Genomic DNA, 19,389 nt, shown 5'->3' with positions numbered 1-19,389 from the left:
TTCCCATTCGTGGAAATCTGAATCCTGTACATACCAAAAGTGACGTAATACGATATATGGGAGACTATTTTCTGACTATAGGCAATATAGACATAGCTGAAGCACACAGAGATAACTTGACCTGTACATTACATGAACAAGAAAAGATATTTTTAAACATGGCAGAGAAAAGAAGGGAGAGTTTCCAAAGAAAGGCTAATGACAAGAAACAGAAAACACCTAAATGGGCTGAAAACATGGAAAGCACCTCAAATGGCGGGGCAGGGGCTGCTTTGTTGCTGGATTTCGAAAAGAAAGGGAAACTCTGTCTTCACCGCGAGAAGACTAGTTATTATAATAACATTTTCATTGGTTCCAGTCAATGTGAACACAATTACAAGGTAATTGGAGGTTGGGGATTTAAAAATGGGTCAGAGCCTGTATTTCCTGGAATTTATTATATATGTGGAGACAAGGCTTATTTCAAATTGCCGGATCACTGGTATGGAAGCTGCTATTTTGGCATTGTCTTCCCGAAAATATACCATGTGAATGAAATTTCTGGAAGCAATGAAAATACTAATGGCTTAGTGCGTAGTAAAAGAGAAAGTGTAGGTGAAATAATGGGTAGTATTTTTAGTGCACTGATACCTGGAGTGGGAGTGGTTCTGAACACTCACAGAATTTGCAAATTGTCCACTATAGTGGATGTGCTGTCTACTGACACAGCTCATGGATTTCTGCTGGTCAATACCGAAATGGTTGCGATCAGATCAATGGTTTTACAGAACAGACTTGCTCTTGACACCTTATTAGCAAAAGAGGGCGGAGTCTGCCGGATGTTGAAGGCGCAACATTGTTGCACTTACATTCCGGACAAAAGTGTACAGCTTAAAAGATATGTGAAAAACATTACTAATTTGGAAAAGGAACTCAAACCACTCGAGGTTGACAGTGCCTGGAACAGACTGGTTGATGGTCTCTCCAATGTAGGTCATTGGTTTGCTAGTTTAGGTAAAAGCTTATTGTTTAAGGTACTGATGCCAATTGGAGTGATAGGTCTTATCCTATTTCTCATATTCGTCTGTTGCAAATGTCGCCAACACCGAAAGAAATACCAAGTGAATGCGAGAGGAGTGAAACGAAGTGCGGATGAGCTTGAATTAGAAGAAATGAATAATAAGATTTATAAAAAGGTGAAAAATTCTCACCCTACTTTAAATGAGAAAGAAAAACTGAATCGCCTGTTGGAAGAGATAGAGATGTACAAGGTGTGAAAGAAAAGTTGGCATCTGGTTCCATTTTTTGTGATGATAGTAAATATCATCAAAGAGGGGATTGATAGAGCAAGATTTCGCATCGCGACTTGCTCGATTCATGAACCTCGAAACCGTTGTAACCTCGTAACGAATTGTATGTTTTACTAATATCTTTTATTTCCGATATATATGTATGATAGAGAAGCTTGCCTATGTGTTTTACTAATACGATTAATCCGTGTTTCTAAAATGGCTGCTGCTTGACTTTCCTCTTCTGCGCATGCGTCAGTCACACTCACGTGACTTCGTGTAGAGATAGTTTTGGAGGGAAAGGGTGCGCATGCGTAATAAGCAATAAGATGGCTATAACGTGGTGAAGCTTTGTGCTGCTGCACTTGTGAAATTGTTTGTTGCACTTACCAATAATGCATAGTATATTTTTATAATGATGAACCTAAAATGTGAAATCATGACATGTAATACATTCATTTATTTTTATGTACTAATTTGTTTTCGCTTACTTTTCATGTATCACGGGAAATGGGGGTCCGAATGGGTCGTGAGCCATTTTGAAGGTCCTTTCTGCGCATGCTCAAAATGCGAGGCCAAAGACAACCTTGGACCGTGGAACTCAGCCAGCTGGCAGCCACAGTCAAGATGCTCCTGGGAGAATTACCTCTGACCCAGGAGGATGGAGCAAATGTCCCTATATTGTAACAAATGTATAAGTTTCATTGTATTCCGTGCGACTTCTCGTGGGAACCCAAATCTTGCTAGGCGGCACCTTAGGATGCAAATTAGGCCTTAGAATAGTCTGTTCTGATTGGTGTGTTAACCAAAGCCTACCTTAGGACCAATCCAAATTGGGGATTCTGACACTTTGCAACATTTGGGGGGTGGTACCCTGTCCCAAAACAGTATAACTAGCCTAGGTTTAGCTAGAGAATTTGTCTGACTTGTCTGAATAGCTGACCTGTCACTGACCCAACGCACTCAATAGGTGACTTGATACAGAGGTGCTGCGGAGCTCTCTGTCCGAAATTTGACCATAGACTCTGAAGGTTTTACTGAACCTTAAGTGCTGGCGGAGCACTTTTTCTGGGAATTCGCTGACCCAATCGGGGTCCTGATCGATAGCTGCAGAGAGGGTGGAGCGCAGGCGTTGCTTCCGAACTGCGGGTGTTGGTCGTATCCTGGTGGTCCTGTCCTGATCCGAATCTGGGTTTCCTGTCCTGTCCTGTCCTGGGGTGTCCATTCTGCACCTGCTGTCCTACTGAGGGTTATCCTTCCTTGAGGGTTTTCCTGTCCTTAACTGACCCGTGGCCAGGGTTGGTTTTCACACCAGTCTAGGTAAATATTGCTCTGAAACTCTTAAACTGCACCTTTCTATTTTTCTGTCTTTGCTTCAATAAAGACATACCTTTGCACGTGATAATTTTCCATGCTTTCTCCTGCAACCATTGCATTTCATAAAGTCATTTGCATTTGATTTCATAGCGTGTTCCTATGTTACCCTACCTTTTAGAAATCATTTTCTGTATTGCAGTTTGCAACTTCCTGATATGGTCTTGGTTTTTCTCTCGAAAACTGACTAAGTAACTCAGATTTATAGCGTGTTCACCTTGCCCCTTATCTTAGTTTTCCTCTCACTTAGCGGGTTCCCTGTCGCACTAGTATTCTATTGATAAAGCTGTATGACTGCACTTATTTGAATTTAAGATAAACTTTTCAAAACTTCCAGTTGTCCGTGGTCATTTTATAAAAAGTAAAGTCATATTTTGAATGGTGTATTTTGCTGCTTTTCCTTTTTACAGCTAGCTCCCTGACCCATCGATGTCATAGGTACCCATAGCGGTGGATGGTAAGTTGGGTACACTGGAAATAAATCGAAAGGGAACTCACAATTATTGGTAGTAGATTGCGTGGTCATCTGATCAATGTATATGATAAAGTAAAGTATATGGACCCGAAGCCAGAAGTGGCGAAATTATTGGTCGGGTGACCCGCGATCTCTAGCAGCACGACTTTTCTGGGGGGCCCTTGAAAGAAAACACACCTACCACGACTTTTCTGGGGGCCCTTGGAAGAAAACACACCTGGCACGACTTTTTTGGGGGCCCTTGAAAGAAAACACACCTACCACGACTTTTCTGGGGGGGGCCTTGAAAGAAAACACACCTATCACGACTTTTCTGAGGGGCCCTTGAAATAAAACACACCTACCACGACTTTTCTGGGGGCCCTTGAGACAAAACACACCTGGCGCGACTTTACTCAGGGGCCCTTGAAAGAAAATCAAACAGACGCGACTTTACTGATAGGCACCTGAAAGAAAAGTGCAGTGAAGTCACTATCATACATTCACTGGATGGGTCTTTCCAGACCTGCAGAATCTGAGTCACGAGCTGAAAATGCTTCTTAGTAACCATCACTCTTTTCCAGGGTGCACTCACTGCTCCTCTACCTCCAACCAATGTCGATTGTATACTAGTGTGCATATGTATTGAGTGCGCACAAGTGCAGCCTCGCAGCGCTAAAGCGCGTCCGTTCTTTTAAAAATAAACTTTGTTTTGAAGTATGAATCGTGCTCGCGCCTTTGAATATAGACTCTGGCAGACTCTAGGCAACTTTCGTCTGATTGAGTCATGCACAGACGGCATTAGATCACGGTTTTGTACCATCTCCAGCCCCCTCGGCATCAGGACCGGCCCCCTCCACTGCTGCCCACCTCCTCAGCTTCCCCCGTTCCCTCTCCCCCTCCCGGCGCCACCTCTCCTGCCTTCGCCCGGCCCCTTCCACCCAGGCCCGGCCCACCCCTCCGCATGTAGCCCGGCCTCTTCCCTCCCCAGCCCAACTCTCCCCATCCCATCCCCGGGAGTTCGCTCCATCTCCGGCCCCCAGCGCCCTCCGTCCGGGCCCCTGTTCGTCCTCCTCCACCCCCCCTCCCCCCATCATCCCCACCCACCCATCTCCCCCTCCCTGTCTTCTCCAGCTGGACGCAGAACCCCCATCCGCAGACCCCTTTTCTTCCACCTCTGTCCCAAATTGGAAGGCTTGCCCCCCTCCTCGTCACGCTGGACCCCCACCCGACTAGACTGGAGCCCCCTCCCCTCGGGCCGGAGCCGCGGACCCCGAGCCGGAACGCTCCCTCCCAGGCTGCTGCAGGTACGGGGATGCGGGGCTCGTTGTGCGTGCAGGGAGAGCGGGTGCGGTGCATTTTGGGGGAAGACGGTGGACATTGTGCAGAGTGGCGGCTGTTGTGGGGTTTCTGTGCGGGGCAGGTTTGGGGCATTTGTCTTTGCGGAGGAAGAGACGCCCGTGCGGGGTTGTGTGCGCGTGACAGCGCGAGGTATTGTCTCTGAGACGGGCGCGCTGGGGGGCACTGGGCACTGCCCCGGGGGCGAGATGAGGGGGGGTGCACTGGCCATGGGCTGAAAAGACACTGACCGATGGGGCACTGTCCGTGAACGGGCAGTGCTGGGGGTTGGACCTTTCTAGGGGTGGGGTAGAGGGTGCCTCGGTACCGTAAATGCAACTTGGGGAGGGGGGCTGTGCACACAGGGCTGCGCGAGCACTTTGGGGAGGGGGGTTGCGTTTGTCCAGTGGGTAGGCAATTTGGGGTGCACTGCGGGCGCGATGTTGGCACGGACACTGGTCATTTGTGGGGCGCAGGGAGGTGTCACGGTCTGTCCATGGTGGAGGGGGGGGGGGAGCCCCAGTGCTATGGGGTGGGCGTCCTTCTCCGTGATGGGGGGTGAAACGCCTTTGGGGCAGAGGCACTCGGGTGGACTAGAAGGGGCGGTGGGCTTGTCCAAGATGGGGAGACACAGGTTGTGGGGTGTCTCTGGCGGTGGAAAGGCCCCAGGGCCGGGGGACCTCACAGCCCATATGGAAGAGCCCCCCCCCTGTAGAAACAGCCCCCGCCCATTGAAATCAAACCACTCGGCGCTGCCCAGGGGGGTGCGAAGCGCTGGAAAGATTGAGGGGGTACGAGCGTAATAAAGAGGTGCAAGCACTGATGTTTTTTTTGGGGGGGGGGGGGTGTTCTGAGATCGTAGGGGTGTGGGTCTGATAATCGCTGGGGGCACTCACTCGGGGGTGGTAGCACAGAATGTTTTACAAGCATTGTGCTTTTTTTGGGGTGGGGGGGCAGAAGCACCATGTGGGCGTGGTCTACAGGGGCTCAGACCAGTGTTCAGGTGGGTGCACTGCTCAGGCGGGTGGACCGAGTCCAGCGTGGGTTGGAATGTGTAGAGTGTAGAAATGCTGCCCGTGAGTGGGCACTGCCCATGGTGGAGGCCCTGTCCATTGGAGAGGGACTGCGGGGGGGCGGGGGGGGGGGGGGGGCAGCACATCATCACCGGGCAGTCTCTTTGGTGGAATCGCCCTGGGCGGACGCGTTCACCTGAGTGGCTCGGGGTCTCTTCATGATTGTATACGTGTGTGCTCATGCACCGGATCGTGTATATCTAGTGCTTGGAATGGAATCACGGGCGTGCAGGCGCCTCCACCAGAGTGCCTGATCGCTTCTGAGAAGCGCCGGCGCCCTCCCTTTAACGTGCTCCCCCTCTGCTCAGCAGTGCACGCGCCCCTCCTCACAATAGAACACACCTGACGGTACCGGCCCGTCTGAAGCGCTGTGAGTGTCGTGCACCCGCCGGCTCCGGCCTCTCTCTTCGCACTGATCGTCGCTCCGGCAGGGCCTACAACTGCCGGGAGCCGATCCGTCCGCTCACCGACAGCTGGTTCTCAAGACCCTTATCCTTATGGTGTGGGTGCAGCGTGCCAGCCCTCCAGTGGCACGGGGTGGTCTGTGGTGCTAGCAATGCATGCTGAACACAGACCCTGGTGAGGGTGCAGTGTGATGGCCCTCCAGTGGCACGGGGTGGTCTGTGGTGGTAGCAATGCATGCTGTACACAGACCCTGGTGTGGGTGCACTGTCGGCCCTCCAGTGGCACGAGGTGGTCTGTGGTGGGAGTGATGATGTGTGCTGAACACAGGCCCTGGTGAGGGTGCAGCGTGTCGGTCCTTCAGTGGCACGGGGTGGTCTGAGGTGGCAGTAATGCATGGTGAACACAGACCCTGTCGTGGGTGCAGTGTGTCAGCCCTCCAGAGGCTCCAGATGGTCTGTGGTGCTAGCACTGCATGCTGAACACACTACCCTAGTGTGGGTGCAGCTTGTCGGCCCACCAGTGGCACGGGGTGGTCTGTGGTGGTAGTAATGCATGCTGAACACAGACCCTAGTGTGGGTGCAGCGTGTCGGTCCTTCAGTGGCACGGGGTGGTCTGTGGTGGTAGCAATGCATGCTGAACACAGACACGGGTGTGGGTGCAGTGTGTCGGTCCTTCAGTGGCACGGGGTGGTCTGTGGTGGTAGCAATGCATGCTGAACACAGACCCTAGTGTGGGTGCAGCGTGTCGGTCCTTCAGTGGCACGGGGTGGTCTGTGGTGGTAGCAATGCATGCTGAACACAGACCCTGGTGTGGGTGCACTGTCGTCCCTCCAGTGGCATGAGGTGGTCTGTGGTGGTAGCAATGCATGCTGAACACAGACACGGGTGTGGGTGCAGTGTGTCGGTCCTTCAGTGGCACGGGGTGGTCTGTGGTGGTAGTAATGTGTGCCTAGGACAGGCCCTGGTGTGGGTGCAGCTTATCGGCTCTCCAGTGGCAGGGGGTGGTCTGTGGTGGTAGTGCAGTGATAAATGCTGGACCGTCTGTGTCTGCTCTGAGGATGCCCAGGGGAGGAGTGTGCAGGGAAATAAGACACATTGAACCGCCAGCCTTACTGACAAAGCCAATGGGCTCGGCTCCGGTATAATGCATGCGCAGAGAGGCCCAACGCAGACCAACCAGTTCACGTGGAGCAGAAAGGTCAAATAATACCCCCCTACCCCCATCCAACCCTAAAAGCACCTCTCTGGAATGGACCTGGCCAGCAAGCCACGGTAGCCGCCCAACCCATTCGGGACGCAGCCTCGGGGGAAGCCCGAAATGTAGCCTACCGCCACCACTGTCGCAACTTTGGGCACGGACTGTCACAGACTGCCTGCGCGTGACCAACACGCTGTGTACACATCACACTCGCACGGAAAGTAGTAACGCAAACTACCCCTCACAGGGATACTGCCTTTACCGCTCCCCTTGCCTCTTCCCTTTCTCGCTTCCCTTGCCTCTGCTGAGAGGTGTGTGTCTTGACATTCAGCACATCTGGCTCACAGGGACACAGTACGTTCTGACACACACCAGAATACACTTAAAGAATGCACGTTGACAAGACACTAAGCACCTGACTCGTCAGCATTGGCAAAGCCAATAGTTCTTGTGGCCGTCCCCAGTTGTTTGGCTTTGTTGATGCTGGTTTGGCCTGTTTTTTTGCACAACTGTATTGTTGGGAAAACTTCCGGACCTGAATCTATCTAAGCAGCAGAAGAGAGAGACGCCTGTGTGCAAGAAAGCAATGTGTGTGGGAGAAGCACAAGGGGGCGAGCGCAACACCGAGGAGGTGGGAAGAAACACACAGGAAGAGAGGGCAGCACGGAACAAGGGAGGGGTAGAGAAAAGCAAACAAGGGAGACAGCTGGAAGACACGAGTAATAAGGCTGTGCTCCAGGGGCGGGACAAATACAGGAAGAGGAAGGAAAACCCACAAAAGCTAACAAATAAAAGTCAGGAAATGAGTGGCAATAAAGCCAACCAAGGGTAAGCATTGGGATGGGGCCGCCTCAAGCCCACTGGAAGCTGAACATAGGTATTTTCCTAAACCAGACAGCCTTCTCTGTTTGGTAGGTGAGACCTAAAGAACCCTCTGAGCACTTGACGCCATAAAAACATTTCTATCCACCCTTTCATTTATGGTTAAAAGTCCTGGAACGTCCCATTTCTCCAGACTTGCTTCACAGGAGTGCACAAAATGGGGAGACACACCCACACCTTGGATAAAAGTCCAGAAGTTCCTGTCAAGGTTCGTGAACTGTGTGCAGTCCCTACAGAATGTACTACTCAAGCCTACAAAATATTCACAACCGGGTCGGCCCCCACCTGCCAGCATCACACCATGGAAAGCCACAGACAGGAAGCGGTACCTCTCAGGATCCTAGAACCGCGTTACAGCCAAGAGAGAGACACAACTGAGGCTCTACAACAGCAGAGAGTGCTACACAACCGTCCACAACCAGACTTCACATTCACTCAATGTGTGTCTATTGCCTGATGCACAACGGCCTGAGAAGGCTCAACAAATACAGACTCGGTGACCACACACTGGAACCAAATAAAGGCTCGTTGACCATACACTGGAGCCAAATACAGGCTCGGTGGCCACACACTGGAACCAAATAAAGGCTCGTTGACCATACACTGGAGCCAAATACAGACTCGATGATCACAAACTGGAACCAAAAACAGACTCTGTGACCACACACTGGAACCAAAAACAGACTCTGTGACCACACACTGGAACCAAATACAGATTCTGTGGCCACACACTGGAACCAAATACAGACTCAGTGGTCACATGCTGGAACCAAATACAGGCTCGGTGGCCACATACAGGAACCAAATATAGGCTCGTTGACCACACACTGGAACCAAATACAGGCTCATTGACCACACACTGGAACCAAATACAGACTCGGTGGCCACACACTGGAACCAAATAAAGGCTCGTTGACCACACACTGGTGCCAAATACAGACTCAGTGGCCACATACTGGAACCAAATACAGACTCCGTGACCACATACTGGAACCAAATACAGACTCTGTGGCCACACACTGGAACCAAATACAGACTTAGTGGTCACATGCTGGAACCAAATACAGACTCTGTGACCACACACTGGAACCAAAAACAGACTCTGTGACCACACACTGGAACCAAATAAAGGCTCGTTGACCACACACTGGAACCAAATACAGACTCTGTAACCACACACTGGAACCAAATACAGACTCTGTGACCACACACTGGAACCAAAAACAGACTCTGTGACCACACACTGGAACCAAATAAAGGCTCGTTGACCACACACTGGAACCAAATACAGGCTCTGTGGCCACACACTGGAACCAAATACAGACTCCGTGACCACACACTGGAACCAAATACAGACTCTGTGACCACACACTGGAACCAAATAAAGGCTTGTTGACCACACACTGGAACCAAATACAGACTCTGTGACCACACACGGGAACCAAAAACAGACTCTGTGACCACACACTGGAACCAAAAACAGACTCTGTGACCACACACTGGAACCAAAAACAGACTCTGTGACCACACACTGGAACCAAATACAGATTCTGTGGCCACATACTGGAACCAAATACAGACTCAGTGGTCACATGCTGGAACCAAATACAGGCTCGGTGGCCACATACAGGAACCAAATATAGGCTCGTTGACCACACACTGGAACCAAATACAGGCTCATTGACCACACACTGGAACCAAATACAGACTCGGTGGCCACACACTGGAACCAAATAAAGGCTCGTTGACCACACACTGGTGCCAAATACAGACTCAGTGGCCACATACTGGAACCAAATACAGACTCCGTGACCACATACTGGAACCAAATACAGACTCTGTGGCCACACACTGGAACCAAATACAGACTTAGTGGTCACATGCTGGAACCAAATACAGGCTCGGTGGCCACATACAGGAACCAAATATAGGCTTGTTGACCACACACTGGTGCCAAATACAGACTCAGTGGCCACACGCTGGAACCAAATACAGACTCAGTGGTCACATGCTGGAACCAAATACAGGCTCGGTGGCCACATACAGGAACCAAATTTAGGCTCGTTGACCACACACTGGAACCAAATACAGGCTCGTTGACCACACACTGGAACCAAATACAGACTCGGTGGCCACACACTGGAACCAAATAAAGGCTCGTTGACCACACACTGGAGCCAAATACACACTTAGTGGCCACATACTGGAACCAAATACAGACTCGGTGACCACATACTGGAACCAAATACAGACTCAGTGGCCACATACTGGAACCAAATACAGGCTCGGGGCCACACACTGGAACCAAATACAGACTCGGAGACCACATACTGGAACCAAATACAGACTCTGTGACCACACACTGGAACCAAATACAGGCTCAGTGGCCACACACTGGAACCAAATACAGGCTCGGTGACCACACACTGAACCAAATACTGGGTAGGTGGCCACATACTGGAACCAAATACAGGCTCGGTTACCACACACTGAACCAAATACAGAGTTGGTAGCCACATACTGGAACCAAATACAGACTCGGTGGCCACACACTGGATCCAAATACAGGCTCGGTGGCCACATACAGGAACCAAATTTATGGCTTTTAGGAAAGCCCTGAAAACATTCCTGTTTTAGTTTTTTACCCCCAGTCTGTGCTATGTATTTAGAGTGGTCCTCTTTGGTTCTTTTAGCTGTGTTATGTTTCTTATGCTGTTTCCTTGTCAATGCGCCAGGACGCTCCTTAGCTGGAGTAGCTGTGCGCATAATAAAAACCTATAACATAACATAACAACATAACACTGGAACCAAATACAGAGTACGTGGCCACACACTGGAACCAAATACAGAGTCCGTGACCACACACTGGAACCAAATACAGACTCTGTAACCACACACTGGAACCAAATACAGACTCTGTGACCACACACGGGAACCAAAAACAGACTCTGTGACCACACACTGGAACCAAAAACAGACTCTGTGACCACACACTGGAACCAAATAAAGGCTCGTTGACCACACACTGGAACCAAATACAGACTCCGTGGCCACACACTGGAACCAAATACAGACTCCGTGACCACACACTGGAACCAAATACAGACTCTGTGACCACACACTGGAACCAAATATAGGCTCGGTGACCACATACTGGAACCAAATACAGGCTCGGTGGCCACATACTGGAACCAAATACAGACTCCGTGACCACACACTGGAACCAAATACAGACTCTGTGACCACACACTGGAACCAAATATAGGCTCGGTGACCACATACTGGAACCAAATACAGGCTCGGTGGCCACATACTGGAACCAAATACAGACTCGGTGACCACACACCTGGAACCAAATACAGACTGGTGACCACGCACTGGAACCAAATACAGACTCAGTGGCCACATGCTCATGCTGAAACCAAATACAGACTCAGTGGCCACATGCTGGAACAAAATACAGACTCGGTGACCACACACTGGAACCAAATACAGACTCGGTGACCACACACTGGAACCAAATACAGGCTCGGTGACCACACACTGGAACCAAATACAGGCTCGGTGACCACATACTGGAACCAAATACAGGCTCGGTGGCCACATACTGGAACCAAATACAGACTCGGTGACCACACACCTGGAACCAAATACAGACTCAGTGACTACATACAGGAACCAAATACAGAATAGTTGACCACATACAGGAACCAAATACAGACTCGGTGACCACACACCTGGAACCAAATACAGACTCAGTGACTACATACAGGAACCAAATACAGGCTTGGTGACCACATACAGAAACCATCCAAAAGCCTCCTCCTACTGCTAAGACCTAAAAAAAAAACCTTCTCTTTTATCCCTCCACTATCCTTTTCAATCAAAATTAACAGACTAACATGTTCACTTCTCAAATTCCATTTTAAACTATACTAATATACTACCCAAATAACTGAATAACATACCCACTACTCAAATTACTTCATATTTATACTATACTAATTTTCAACAGTAATCCTTAATGGGTTCCGGAGTGGCCTGCTACTCGCCAGAAAAGCGTTTTCAACACCCATCAGGGGTAACAAGTGCTATATGTATGCAAATCTTTCTTCCCCTTTTATCCCTCCGCTATCCTTCTCACTCCAAGTAACTGATTAATATCCACCACTGAAATTACTTCATATTTCACCATATTAATTCACCACTAATCCTTTGTAGGCTTCCTGAATAGCGTGTGTCAACAAGCGCTATATAAATACAAACCTTTGTCCTCCTCTATCCTTCTGCTATCATTCCAAATCCAAATAACTGACTAACCTGTCCACCACTTAAAATGTACTTGCATGTTTCACTATACTAATTCCACACTAATCCTCTATGGGTCCCAGAGTAACGTACTACTCGCCGAAAAAGTGCTTTGGCGCCTTGTCAGGGGTAGTAAGCGCTATATAGATGCAATTACAATACAATACAATACACATACTGGAACCAAATACAGGGTAGGTGACCACATAAAGGAACAAGACACAGTCTTGGTTACCACATACTTGGGCCAAATACAGACTTGGTTCCCACATACAGGAACAAAATACAGGCTTGGTGACCACAGACCTGACCAGGGGCCCAGAGAGGCCTGGATTATCCAGCAGTGGAGAGACTGAGCGACACTTTGCCTACACTGCCCGGAATAGGCACTCCTGCCACCATTTCTGGAAGTAAATAAGAATAGTAGAGGCTTATTTCGTCCCTATTCTAGGTGAAATGTCAACAGCAAGAAAGGACTTATCTGATGTCACCAGGAGAGAGGGTACAATAAACAAAACGTCATCACAGGAGTCGGACCAGAAAATCATTGTCCAAAATGTTAATATATGCATCAGTGTATGCACCCCGTGTTCGTGCTCTGGCCACCGTCTGAATTGTCGTGCCAGAAGAGTGTTTTTGGATTGCATTAGCGTGATCTAGAGATGATTGTTTGAGGAGAGTGACTGCAAAACAGGATGACACTGAAAGATGCATTTCTCCCAGGCAGCGAGATGGTCAGGAAACGGCGTCGCTGAGAGAGGTTGACCATAGGAATTGCTACATTTGCTGGATGACGAAGGCTGCACTTTGCTACTTACTGCTGCCAGGGCCGGCGGAGTAGATCTGAGCAAACACTGTAGAAAGTTACTGTAATTTGACATTTGCACAGCATGGGGGCTCCACGAATGTGAAATTTTAAACTGTGCGGCAGCAGTGGCTGGCGTGGTGCTCTGGCAACATACATGAGGAACTTTGGGAAATAAAAAGTTAACATACTGCATTCTTGTCAGGCACTGTTTTGGTTTGGACACAATGTTCTAGAGCAGTGCCTGACTCCATCATGGCCACCGCGACGACCGGTGCACCTTCAGCATCACGCGCCAGTAACAATGGACGCCATATGCTACTTGTGCAACAGCCAAACTCCCCAAGCAATGCACGCCACCTGCATTCTTCATCAACAAACCATGCACAAAGCCTTCAAATCTGCATTTTGTACCCACCATTGATCTAACATACCACTGAAGATTTCTTATGTATGACGGTAAGGGCAAAGCAAGAAATGGTTCAGTCTGTCCAGCCCTATTATTCCAAATGGCCGCGGTGCCTCTGAGTGTTGTCCAGCTGGGGTTTGACTGACGTCACCGGCCTCAGGCAGGGGCCTTCCAGGCGAACGCGCCTTCAGCGCCTCTCATCTGCCAATAGGAAATCAATAATTTTATTAGCTTGTTTTGGACGCATTAAAACTCACTTTCGCGTGAACCCCTTGACCCACTGAGATAATACTGAGATCTGAACGCGTTTTTTTAATATTGCAGTCAATGGTGACTTTAGTCAAGCAATATTTCTGGTCCCATCTTGCCCCTCCCCCACATTAAATAAAATATTACTCTACTGAAATAGGATGAAGAGGCGAGGGCCATAAAATACATTTACAGGTTCGAGGAACCAGTACACGAAGTCTCTGTTACAAGGAAGGTTCCCAGTTCTGTGGTCCTGATTTTTTTAGGTCTGGCTTGACAGTGCATCAGTCCTTACCTTATGTGATCAACAGAGAAAGAGTTTTAAGAACAGTAGCAAGTGAGGGGCTTGGTCTCCACCTACATGTTGAGAACCTTAACTAGAAGCATTTGATTGGACAGCAGTTGTATGCTTTCACCGAAAAAGAGTGCTTGGATTGCACTTTATTGGGTTTTGGGCTTCCTTACTCCCTTTGATAAACCCTGTGGTTTGAAGATTCACACACTGAAAATCTTTGTCTATTGTTGTGACATCTCCAAGTTTGTACATATTTACGATTTTTTGACTATGCCTGTTGGTTGCCGTGCAAGGAAGGGTATGCTCAATACTGTAGGCCTCAGATTTTTTTTATACTAAGAAACTAGTATACAGGCCTATTGACCTGGTTGGTTATTTGTTATGTAGTAAACCTGTGTTGTATTTAACGGGTTACTTACTCCCTAGCTGCTCAGCCAGTGTGAACGTGATGCATGGAATGTTGGCGTCAGAGTCTTGAATGGAATGTTTGGGGGATTGAGCGTGTCCGCTGGAGTATGGGCTGGCGCAATGGATTCACCTGGCTTTAAGACTGATGTACATAGCAACTTGCAACTAATAAAGAAACCTACAAAACTCTACCTGGCTACCTGTCTTGGGATACAACATTGTGTTACGTGTATTTGTAAAGCACGCTTTCACCTGTGAGTGCAGTGAACAGATGTGTGTTCCTAGCCCCGCCTATGGTAGGTTGGTTAATTGAAAAGCCAGGTCTTAAGCTTCTTGTGGAATTCAAGCGAGAGAAGCCGGCTCTGGGGTAGAGCGGGAGGCGTTCCACACTTAAGAAGTGATATAAGAAAACGCCCGTCCTTCTGATCTGGTTCTGTGTGTGAGTAGGAGTCCAGTGTAGCTGAGGAGTCTGGGCGGTTGGAGGAAGGAGATGAGTGTTCAGGTAGCTGGGACCTGAGTTGTGTAGCGCCTTGAATGTGTGTGAGGAGTTTGAATTGAGCTTGTTTGCGTCGGGAGCACGTGTAGGTCCCTCCGGTGTGGTGTGATGTGAGTTCTGTGTTTGAGGATAAGCCTGGTTTCCAAGTTCTGGCTAGTTTGTAGTCTTCTAGTGAGTTGCTTGGTTATCCCGGCGTAGAGGGTGCTCCTGTAGTCTAATGTGCTGGTGGCTAGGGGGTGAGTGATAGTTTTTTCTAGTATTGCTTCAGAGCCACTTGACAATTTTTCTCAGCATCTTCAGAGTGTGGAAGCAAGATGCAGTGGTGGCATTGACTTGTGCTGTCATGTTCAGTGTGCCGTCATTTGGAAATATTATCTCAGTTGCCTTCTGTCTAATATGGATGTACGTCATTACGATGCACACTTTTACAACGCGTTCCATTACAACGCGGTTGTAACAACGCAAGTCGTTACAACGACTTGCGTTGGGGGGGCGCAAATTAAAAAATTTTAATTTACTATTCCAACACCAGTCCACGTGGATAGTAGGGAAGGTGTTGGGATAGTAAATTAAATGATTTACTATCCTTGAGCGCCCCCAGCGCAATTCGTTGTAACAACTTTTGTTGTTAAGACCGCGTCGTAATGGAACGGCGTTGTAATGGTTGCGTCGTAAACGTCGCATACCGTCTAATATGTTTGTTAGGAAAACTTATGGAAAATAAATAGGCCTGAGTTCTATTTTGTAAAAAGCCTCTGATCAAGGCAGTAGGTTTTTAAGAGCGGGTTGTCATTACTCCGTTTTAGTTTTAGCTATGTATTTTGTTACATGGATTTGCGCAGATTACCATAGTTCGCAATGGTGTTGACATGCAGTGCGCACCTCTAAAAACCAAAAACCTGGAGATAGAAGATTGGCTCAGTGATATTCCTGGTTAGATCATTCTAGGGGGGGTTATATATTGTTTTGCCAAATGTAATTTTGTACTTTTAGTCATTTGTTTACAGTATGCCTGATGAGTGCATTGTGGGAACGCTTAACCTCACAACAATAGGGCTCAGTTGGTTATGATAAGGCCACGATAAAGGTTTTAATCCTGATTGGTTCACTGGGAAAAGCTATGTCAAATACCATATATCCAGTCTGTTTATAAAAAATAGTTATGATAAAGGCAGTAGGCCTGACTTTTTTTGTATTGTGAAATCATATGTTAACCTCATAAGTGCTGCGCACGGCCGACGGCACCACTACCTCCGTAGTGCTGCCGTCGGCCGTTGAACGTTCCAACTGCACCTGCGCAATGGAACGTCCAGCACTGGAGCTGGACGTTCCATCGCAGCTAAGGTGCTAAAGCCATCAGGCATCTAAGAGTGGGTTGTTATTACTCTCAATTAAAGATGACAGTTTTGTTTTTACAAGGAATCTCACAGATTACCGTACTAGGCAAGGATGTTGGTGTTTGGTGCCCCCTGACAAATCCCGGGCAAGAAAATTGGCATTTTCAGAATCACTTCTAAAACTTCTTCAGAGTTTTTTTTTCTTTGCCAAACATCATTTGTAATTCTATTGAGTGTATTTATCTGTGTGTGTGTTAAGGTCATTCTTAGGTGTGGCCTGATTGCTTTAGCTGTCTCTCATGCTCCAGTAAAACATAAAAAAACATAGAAGGGCTTTGGTTAGTCCCCTTCAGCCATTGATAGTTTGAGTGTCACTCACATTCAGTTTCTGCCCATGGCAGCATATAGACTGCGACAATAGGTCTGCCAGCTTCAGCCATTGCCACTGTTGTGTTGTGTTGTTAGTGACATTACTTTGCTTGATCACAAGTGCACATCTTCCTGAGATGCATTTGTGCGCCTGTAATTTAGTGTTCCACTTCCTCCTTCTTTAGGTCACCTATTTTTCGTTCTTTCTCTTTATTTTTTTATTTTTATTTTTCATTTTATTTTGAGACACACAACAATGCCTCAGAAAATGCTACCAGGCGGCTTGCTTGCAGCTCAGTTCATCTGCAGTGGACCCTATTCCTTGCAACCAGTGCTCTTAAACTAGGTGGCCATCTTGGAATGGTATTGTCCATAGTTTATCATTGTTTACATTTCCAAGATATTTGCCATGTGGGAAAGATATGTCTGGCAACTTTGAATCCGCACAGTAAATATATTCTCCATGTGTACTTACATTCTAAGATGCCTCCCACTGTTGTTTTTGGCTTGTTTTCTTATTCCAAGCATACGCCTGCCATGTTTATGTGGACGTATTATTTGTTTTGTCTACTTTTTTATTATTTTAAATTATCTTGCATATACTTGTTAAGCTTGTGTGTTTGATTTTGACTGGTCGAGTAGGTGAATGCTAAAATGAGTTAAGAGGTGGATGAACTGGTGCAACAGTGTAAAGATGAATGACAGAGTGAATGTAGGATGATACATTGAATAGACAAATTCACCATTGTATGAAGAGGCTCTTCACTTATTAGCCAGACCTATTGGCATTGTCAACCCTTGTTTGGCATTTCCGGCTGCATTTATCTGTATTTGTTTTTTGTGCATATTATCCGTATCTATCCATTTGTTTTTCTTGCACTGAGAAATAGTGAAGCTCCACTAGCATATTTCAATTCAATGAATTGATATATGGACACTCCACTTTGTAGACTTATAAGGGGTTAGAGCTAGATGCATGGACATGTTTTGCAACAATGCTCATTTTAAAACACCAGTGTTTTAGTAAAAAAAATGCATGTTCACATCTTCAGCTTCTTAGGTATTTCTATGTTGTTTTTAGGTATGGCCTGACAGCTTAGCTCTTCCACAACGTGTCACTACTCTGAACATATACAAACAGCAGGCTTCCTAGAGAGAACTCTTCTCACCTCGTGTCATTGGTTGTTGGCTGTATCATGCTACCTTTAGGGAAGTGTTTCCATTGCAATGCATGAGGGACTATTTCATATCTGAAAAGTGCAATCATGAATGAAAAAGTTTATTGCACAGTTACTTAAAACCATTCGCAATATATCTTACATCAATAAGAATGGCAAAAAAGACACAATTCCTTAAAATCCTTCACAGCATATCTTAGATCTATAAAAGTTCACATAAAATTCTAGCCGGTTGCAGTTGTGAGGAAAATAATATTTGTATTAAAAAAAAAGTTATATAAACAACATTGCGACAGAGATCAATGTATCATTTGAAGATGTGCCTTATTCAAATTAACTGTTATTGGGAAACAAGGGAACCCGAAGGTAATATACTAGGGACCTTGGGCGTTAACTTTATACAAAAAACAGTGGACCCTAGTATTTGAGAGATCAGGGTAAGAATAGACCTACACTAAATAGTTAGTATGTCCTTTGTCCAGCAGGACAGGAATTTATTTGAAAAATGCACACAATAAACAATGAATCTTAAAGTAATGTCAAGTGGGCACTTGACATTACTTTAAGATTCATTGTTTATTGTGTGCATTTTACTAACTATTTAGTGTAGGTCTATTCTTACCCTGATCTCTCAAATACTAGGGTCAATTATTCAAATTAACAGCAAGTCTGTTTTCTATTTAATGGCTTGCTGCTATTCAAGACTCCTCCGGTGTTCTCAGGACCTTCTTCTTCAATAAGTCTTGTATGCAGTTCGTCCATATTTCTCCCAAATCTGGCCAAGTCTTTCGGTATGGTGCAAGAGAATAGAACCAAAACTGCTTCTTTCACTGTCCGAACTCTTTTTCGTAGCTGCATTGAAAAGTGCAATCATCACCCGTTTTCATCTCACGCATTCGGTGTAAGCAGAAAGCAGACCATCTTTTTAGGTTTCGCCTGGCGTTCACTGCGCAGCAGTGTCGCCCAGGCGAAATTTTTTGATCTCCAGTACTGGGGCTTTAACCCGCCTCTCTCTTCCATTCGCTAGCTCCATAACTGGAGGCTAGCCATTGGAAGAGAGATGTGTCAATCATTGTGGGAGCAGATTCGTGGGAGTTTCTGTGTTTTTTAAGCCCCGCCCCTTTTTTGCCATCATGTAGAGGTGGGCCATTGTAGGTGTTTCCTTTTCTTTTTTTTGCCAGGGCTCTTTGTTTAGGGCTGTTTTTTCATCAGTCTGTGCCAGCTTCGCTGCTCGCTCGCAGTCTCCTCCCTGTGCTCCCACTCTTTAAATGGCCGCCGTGCCGAGAACTCGTTTTACTTTTTACTCTGTCCCTTTAAAACAGCGAGGTAGCTGAGTAAATTATAAGCACACCACTCGCATATGAACGGACGCACATGTGCTCGGGCAGTGTGCCTCGTCGTGCGTGCTCCAGAGGTTGCCATGTGTGCACAGAGCTCATTGTGTGCTGCCAGCCATGTGCTCTGTTGTTCCTGCACTCGGCTCTCACAGGAGGGGGCAGTGCTGCTGCAGCCGCCGACCGAACACATGAGGAGAGAAAACACG

At 47.4% G+C, this 19,389-nt stretch overlaps 1 protein-coding gene across 2 annotated transcripts in view; it reads left to right on the top strand.

Moving 5' to 3' along the window:
• The first annotated feature begins 4,101 nt into the window (after nt 1-4,101).
• Nucleotides 4,102-19,389, top strand: part of ARHGEF15 (Rho guanine nucleotide exchange factor 15) — a 415,996-nt gene continuing 400,708 nt past the window's right edge. Inside the window, exon 1 of one of the 2 annotated variants that reach the window (XM_078670671.1) lies at nt 4,102-4,403. The gene's annotated coding sequence lies outside the window, so the exon portion shown is untranslated. The remainder of the gene's footprint in view (nt 4,404-19,389) is intronic. The other variant, XM_078670670.1, reaches the window with a different exon arrangement.

Source organism: Lissotriton helveticus, chromosome 12, assembly GCF_964261635.1.
Source record: "Lissotriton helveticus chromosome 12, aLisHel1.1, whole genome shotgun sequence".
NCBI lineage: Eukaryota > Metazoa > Chordata > Amphibia > Caudata > Salamandridae > Lissotriton > Lissotriton helveticus.
The sequence above is the reverse complement of the archived record's forward strand: the minus strand, read 5'-3'. Positions and strand labels throughout refer to the sequence as shown.